The 7426-nt window shown below is 41.4% G+C and overlaps 1 long non-coding RNA gene across 1 annotated transcript; it reads left to right on the top strand.

Moving 5' to 3' along the window:
* The first annotated feature begins 1655 nt into the window (after positions 1 to 1655).
* On the top strand, positions 1656 to 5312 carry LOC146184296 (uncharacterized). The gene is made up of 3 exons (XR_014708560.1): positions 1656 to 1746; positions 3558 to 3687; positions 3793 to 5312. It is a non-coding gene; the product is annotated as an uncharacterized LOC146184296 (long non-coding RNA).
* Positions 5313 to 7426: the final 2114 nt, after the last annotated feature.

Below are 7426 nucleotides of genomic sequence, written 5' to 3'. Positions count from 1 at the left end.
GCTGGTCACGTGGATTTGTCTCCACGTATCAAATAACAACCAAATTAAATTACTTCGTAGCATACGCGATATTTTCGATTCACAAGATATTTCCGACATTCATTAAACCTTTCTGGGCCGAAACCAAGTGACTTGGAGAAACATTGCCGGTTATAAAAAAAGTATAGTGGAGCAAGCAGACGCATGCATTCAGGTATGCAGAGTCACATCGCCGCATGGTGGCGATGCATACGAGAAAGTGCTCTCTCTTTTAAAGGAAAGACACAATTATTGACTCACGTACTTTCTTCACTATGAAAAAAAAATTAACCGGACGGTTACCACTCCGCAATGCCAGGTTCATTGACAGCATCAACATGGTAGAATTAGCGTCAACCAAGATCCGTATAACCCGTGCTATGGTCTTTCCAGTTGTGATGTATGGATGAGAGAGTTGGACTGTGAAAAAGGCTGACCGCCGAAGAATTGACGCGTTTGAATTGTGGTGCTGGCGAAGACTCTTAAGAGTTCCTTGGACTGCCAGAAGATCAAATCAGTCGATATTGTCGACCATAAACCCTGACTGCTCATTGGAGGGTCAAATTCTAAAGTTAAAGCTCAGCTACTTTGGTCATCTGATGAGAAGAGAGGAGTCGCTGGAGAAAGATTTGATGTTGGGAAAGGTTGAGGGTCGCCGGAGAAAGGGTAGGCAGCGAACGCGATGGTTAGATGGCATCCTCGAGGCATTGCAGATGAAGCTATGTGATAGTGAGAGACCGGAAAGCGTGGCGTGACATGGTCCATAGGGTCACGAAGAGTCGGACACGACTGAACGCCTGAACTGAACTGAACTGAACACAGAATATCTTGTAGCTGCCTTGATATGTCTATATTGGTCACATCAATCTTGAGCTACCAAATACATCTACAAGACGTTGCTTAGTGCTAGTCTAGAAGACATCATCGGCAAGATGTCTGGAATCTGTCTTGTGAAGAATTTTTATGTCTTCAGCTACGCAAGACAATTATTAGACGGCTTACGCAAGATGTCTTTTAGAGTTCTGCTTCAGAAGTCTACCATACTTCCTCACAAGGTACGTTTCAGAGTCACATATGCGTTTGTGCAATATGTACACAATTTAACTGGACGACACTGTTCTGCATACTCTAAGTATAAATTGTCCAAGGTTCTAGCAATTTTTCAGCTTGCAAAATACTGTATCCAACCTGCGCTTTTGAATTAATTCATGCAATGCATTAAGCATGCAGTCCAATCAGTCCAATCTCTGAGTTTTCACTATGGCAAAGTAAGCTAGCGATGTATATGCGTGGGATAAAAGGCAGTAGTTCGCACAGACGAACGATTTACTGCGCCGACGTTAATACTATGTTATTAATACGGAATGCCAGCTATGCACGATCCGCCATTCCCAAACTTCGCGCGCCGTGGCCTTTTTGCATCCCTCCTCTTTACAGCGAGATAGAAAATAGTGCACCAACATAATTATGCAAGACGCATGTTGTATTTATCGTTTTGAAACAAATACGTCATAAGTGATATTTAAATTTTACTTGTATAGCTTGTTTTATGAATTATATTTTAGATTTTTATTGTTTTTAAAGTTATTGTGTCAGTGCGCTGCGCGGCCGCCGGCCATTTCGTCGTGTCTAGTCGCGTCTGCACGTTGGCACGTTGGTTTGTGACTGTGTTGAAAATGTATCCCGCACAACGGCTGCTACTTCTGGCTGCAAGGCAAGCTTCGCTGGGTGAGTAAGATATTGGTTCTTCTAAATAAGTCCCTTAATTGAGCAGTAAAGTGACTGAGTGTTTTCTTTTTCCGACAAAAATGCTGCAAGTATCGCTGTATGCTTCCGCGGGCGCAGGCAGCGCAGGCAGCGCAGGCTGTATGGGCGAGCAAGATTGCGCGCGCGGACCGTTTAATCGGTACGAAAGCGGTGTTTTATGGCGCTTCTGTAGTTTTGTGCATGGAAGGTTTTGCGCTTGCAATTCGACTCGCCGCGTTTCGTGAACTGCTATTGGCGGCGGAACCTCGCGATGTAACTCTTCAAAATGATCTCGGCAATCCGCAGTCTTTCGTTGATTGCCGCTGGTTTTAACACTTTCCCTAGAAACACAACTGGCCATGAAAGTCTGCATGCTTAGTGTGTCCTTCACTCATTCTGCAGAAAGCTACAGAAAACACGCACCGTCGAGTAGAAGCCGTGCGTGGATTATGGCAGCCTGCAGAGCGCTACGCGCTAAGTTATGCCGCGGTTGCGAAAAAGAAAAAGAACGATCTCAATAAGCCGCCTTAGAGGCGAGGGTAAGGTGCATTCTGGCCACAGCGACTCTCCCAACTGCTAGCAAAATACTCTCGGCCTGTTCATAGGCACAAGTTGAAGCACATGGCGAGATAGGAACGGCGTACAAACATTCTGCAGTGATTTAATTTTAATAGCTCAAAATGTTTACAGTCAGGCATTACATTGCCACAGTACCTAGTAAGTAGATATGCAGTGATTGATTTTACATTTTCATATAGTCAGAAAGCACAATTTAATTCTTACATTTTCATATAGTCAGAAAGCACAATTTAATTCTAGTTCCTGAACTGCATGCTGTGTGATGTGCTGGTACTCCATTTGCTTTGGTCCTCAGGTTTTTTTTTTATGGGCGGAAACGTTTTTTTAAGAAATTAAGCTTCAGTTCAATTGGTACAGAAGGAGGTCGAAAGCAAATCTTTCGGAGGGACCTCGTATAATAAAAAGCCTAGTATAAATACGCAAAAAACATATCAATTTCATTTGCTTTCTTGCTTCAAGGCCAATAGACACTTCCTGTCCAGAACTGGGAAAAGAAAACAGAGTACTGAATCTTAAGACTTTTACGGCGTATAGAATGTAGACATGTTATAATATGGGTTCAGTGTATGCCTTCTGGCCGTCCTCAACAACAAAGCTGTGACTCCACGCAAACCTTTTGATAGCATATGGACTCCTCCCGAAATAAAAGTGTTTAGCAGCAAAGGTGAAATGCCTTCATTTAATTTAATGCCTTAGCTATGCATTCCTTTTTTTATTTTTTTGCTCTCTGGGTGCATGCTCACAGTTTAAAATATTGCTTTGTTCTAGGAAAAACTGGTGATGCATCCATACATAGATACATCATACATAGATTTATTTCCTCTCTACATATGTCGAATAAAACCCTTGGCAAACTCAGAGGCAGAAACCTTACCCGGCATAGCAAGTGACTCAATAAAAAAAAGGAATGTATAAATCAGGAAAATGGTGGTTCTCTTCAGGTGTGTCTGTTGGTGAAAACAAGAAAATGTTTTAGCCTTCGAGGCCATCAAGGAGTTCTTAATATATATATAATACTCAGCACTATTTTGTGTTGCTAGTGCATATTTTGGTCAAACGTATTTCTGTTGTGTACTCGGTACTCTCAACCTTGTGTGACGTATTTTGAGGTTAAATTCTTATCCCATAGTGATATCTGCACCAGTGTTTTGTAGTCAGTGGTTTGCTTTATTAAACTTCACAAGAAATCATTAAAGCATTGGAACACCTTGCAGGTTGCCACCACCTCCACGGCTGCCCAGCAACTATCCTTTTCTTGTCTGTGCTGCAAACACAACTTAGCGATGAGGGCCACGGTGACTGACATCTCACTGGGCAGTCGTGGGCTACTGACTGAATACACAGGTATGGTTTGGCAGTGCCAAAAACTTAGTTACCAACAGTGGGACTTTTTCCTTCTGTTTGGGAGCTCATATATCTAAATCGTGCTTTTGATTTTAATCCTGGCAGGTGTGACATGGAAAGCCTTCAACACCAATGAAACTTAGTTTTGCCGATGTCACAAAAGAGTGGTTGGTGTTGGCCTTGTGACCAAGACCAAGTCCACATCTAAAGGCGCTGTGCAACCACCATGAACAGTGCCACAATAGCAAGCAGCTGAGATCAAGGCACCTTCTGTGCTCAGTTACAACTCAAGATTGCAGCTTTGTAATTTCTCAAAGGTAGGCCTCCCACCATTGACAGAGAGGAGCCTCCCAATCAAGAGCCACAAAGGGATTCCCCCTTTCATGGCAGTAGGTGACAAAAAAGAGGCAGTGCAGCTGGTGTTCAGTACTGACAAAGAAAAAACTGCCCAGCCTAGTTAGCTATGGACAAAGGCTGGAGCGGTACCAGTGTTGAGAACGATCTGATTGGCAGAAAAGCCTCCTTTGAGGGATATTCGCCCCTTCATTCTTAATTTGTAACTGACTGCAGTGAATGTGATAGCCCCGGCAGTTTTCTTTTTTTTTTTTTTTTTTTTTTCAATTTTTGCCCTCTAGGGGTTGTACAGAATAACAGATGCACAACCCGTGCCAGCTCCCTCATTTTACAATGCTTTCATGCCAGAATGTTGGCAGTGGTATTCAGACCTTGTCCAATGCCTTTTGTCCATGCATAATAACAGGCTATTTAGCATAACACAGCCGCACTCAAGACAGAGGACACCACCAGCACTTACTACAACTGTTCAGCGGAAAGCAGCCGACATACATAACCTACTCAGGTGATGTGCACGGGTACAAGGCAACATGGAAACAGCACTAATTTTATCAAACTATGCGTGAGAGAAATTTTTGTTCAGTCTCATAAGAAAAACCAATTTGCTGCTGACACAGCTGAAACTTGCTTTTTTTTATGAAGGGCTTCTAGTGTTTCATGAGCCATTACCCACAGTTTTCACAATTGGTGCAAACCCTATAGCGCAAGACAAGTCGCTCACTTTCATTGTTAATGTCTTTTGCATGTTCCCTAAGTTGGCCATTCACGCAGAGTCCTGCCTGTCCAAAATAAGATTTTTCTACATGACAGTAGAATTTCATAGACGGTGGTGCACTACGAAATGCTGGCCATGTCTCTTCTAAGAGCCGACCTGTTTGCTTTCGTAGCTAATGTGATGGCTTAGCTGAGCAAGCTTTCAGGGAGCAGAGGATACCACCTATACATTAAACAGGTTCGAGCTGTGTCAGCGACACTTCAATTTTTCTTTGAGGCTGAACATATATTTCTCTCATACCTGCTTTGATAAGATTGGTGCTGTTTTCCTGTTGCCTTGTACATGTGCACATCAGCAGTGAAAGCTATGTGTCGACTGCTTGCCCCTGAATAAACAGTTGTAGTAAGTGCACGTCATGTCTTTCTTGTGTGTGTCTGTGTTACACTAAATACCTTTATTTATGTCTGCAAACCAATAATCTCAGCAGTTAACTTCCTTCTCATACCAGCAGAATAAAATTCAACCCTGAATTTTATTCTTTCTTTTTTCTTTTTTTTTTTTTTTTTTTTTTGCTGTGCCTTCAGTACTCCTCGCAAGCTGTTTGCTGCACTACAAAAGGTAAGGGCAGTTCGTGCCATCATGGCTGGTTCATGCTGCCCTTATCTTTTGTAGTGCTGCAAACAGCTTTTGAGATGGAATATAGTGGTTGGCATGTACAATAACAGGGATGCAAACCTTTTGCTCCTTTCTTTTTTTCCTTATGGTGCCTTCTAGTGTTTCTTGTAGAGTGATGTGCGACCCCTACCTGCTTCCTTTTCCTTAGTGATTTTTAGTTACGATAGTAGAATGTAATTATGACAGGCATGCAGCCATTGCATTTTTGTTGAGTGCATTCTAGTCATGCTAACATGAACAGCAGCAGTGAAGCAGTCTTTGCTTCTTTTTTTGTAGTGTAGATTTTTTAATAGATTCAATGTCATACCTAATGCTCAAGTGTTTATACAGTTTCCACAAGATGTATGTATGACCAGCATTCAGTTGTTGACATGCATGCACATATAGTATTATGAAATGCAACACTGGTGATGATGGTCCTTTGTGAAAGCACCTTTTTCTGTATACTAAAGCTTTTCATTCTAATTTGTCGCTTTGTTTTATTTTTGTACAAACATTATGCAGATAGTTCGTTTAACCACTCAACCAGTTTTGTACACTTTTGCATACCTACCCCTGTTCGTTTCCTGTTCTTATTTGGAGTATGGATGTTTTCGTTTTCATTGGGTTTGTAAAGAGATCATTTTAAGCTTGGAGAGAACTGCATAATTGTCATTTTCATACTACTTGTAGTGTCTAGTGTCTGTGCTTTTAACTTCGTAGTGCATTTTTGAAAAAATCAAATATATGATTTGCACATTTTGTTTCCTAGCACCTTTTGCAGTTATTGCCGAATCTCCCAAAGAGCACCTAACGATGGCTGTCCACCGTGCAGTGCGGCATGTTTTGTAACAAAAAATATGTACAGATCTCACCTACTGTTCACAGTTTCAATGTCTGTGAGAATGAATGACAATGTGCATCATTCCTTTCATGTCATGTGTTCATGAGTTGGCTCTTTCTGGTATTTTCTTCCTTAGTACAATATTAGGCTTCGGAGAACCGCATTTTGCCATTTGCATACTGTTGCTTGTGGCTTCCTTTGCTTTTAACATATGAGAGATTGTTTAAGTTGCCTATTTGCAATGTATAATGCTGTGGAAATTAAAAAGTTCTGTAGTTTACTCATGTCATTTTCTAGCATTGGGTGCAGTTACTACCAAACTTTCCAAAGAGCACCTAACTGATGGCCGTTAACCGTGAAATGTGACATGCTTTGTAATAAAAAACATTCACTTCTCAATAACTAGACAACACTTGTAGTGCGTGAGAATTAATGATCTACATTTGTACATCAGTTTAGCTTGCATCATAACTGAATGTGTGAAAGAGCACTGTGGGTGTGTGACGGCAATGCAGCTTTAGTTGTAGTAGCATCTGATGAGACTATATTTTATGTCTGGCAGTGGTGCTGAAAACCTCTACAAATACATAAGCATTTCAGACAGTTTTGCTGGCAGTAGCAGTGATTAAATAATTTAGAGCATTGCAGGAGATTCTAGAGCTCATTTTAGACATTCAGAATCTATTTTAATGATTTCTAGATGATGTCTTGCAAGATGTCGTGTAGCTTAAAAAAGTGGGTGCATTAGCTGAGCTAGCAGACAGCTACAAGATGTACCAAGACAAGTATAAAAACATCTTGTATATCTTGTCAAGGCATCTTGTAAATTATCAGCTGTCTTGGGTGCCACTTCAGATGTCTATAAGGTGACTTGTTTATCTTGGGCAAGATGCCTTATAGCTATCTGGTAGACTGACTTACGTTTAGTATGTTATTTGTCTTCCAGATTTCTAGGAGATATCTTGCAAGACGTCTTGTAGCCTAAAAAAGTGGGTGCATTAGCTGAGCTACAAATCGCTACAAGAAATATCAAGACATCTGGCATTGTCTTGCATATCTTGTTGAGACATAGTATATACGTTAAGTAGCCATCTCAGAGGTCTGCTGAGACATCTATCAGGCATCTTGCTTCTCTTGGCAAGACAGTTTATAGCCGTCTCATAGATGGGTTG

The sequence above is a fragment of the Amblyomma maculatum genome, chromosome 7, assembly GCF_055883805.1.
Source record: "Amblyomma maculatum isolate TAMU_Amacu chromosome 7, ASM5588380v1, whole genome shotgun sequence".
Lineage (NCBI taxonomy): Eukaryota > Metazoa > Arthropoda > Arachnida > Ixodida > Ixodidae > Amblyomma > Amblyomma maculatum.
Note: the sequence above shows the minus strand (reverse complement) of the source record. Positions and strands in the feature narration are given on the sequence as shown.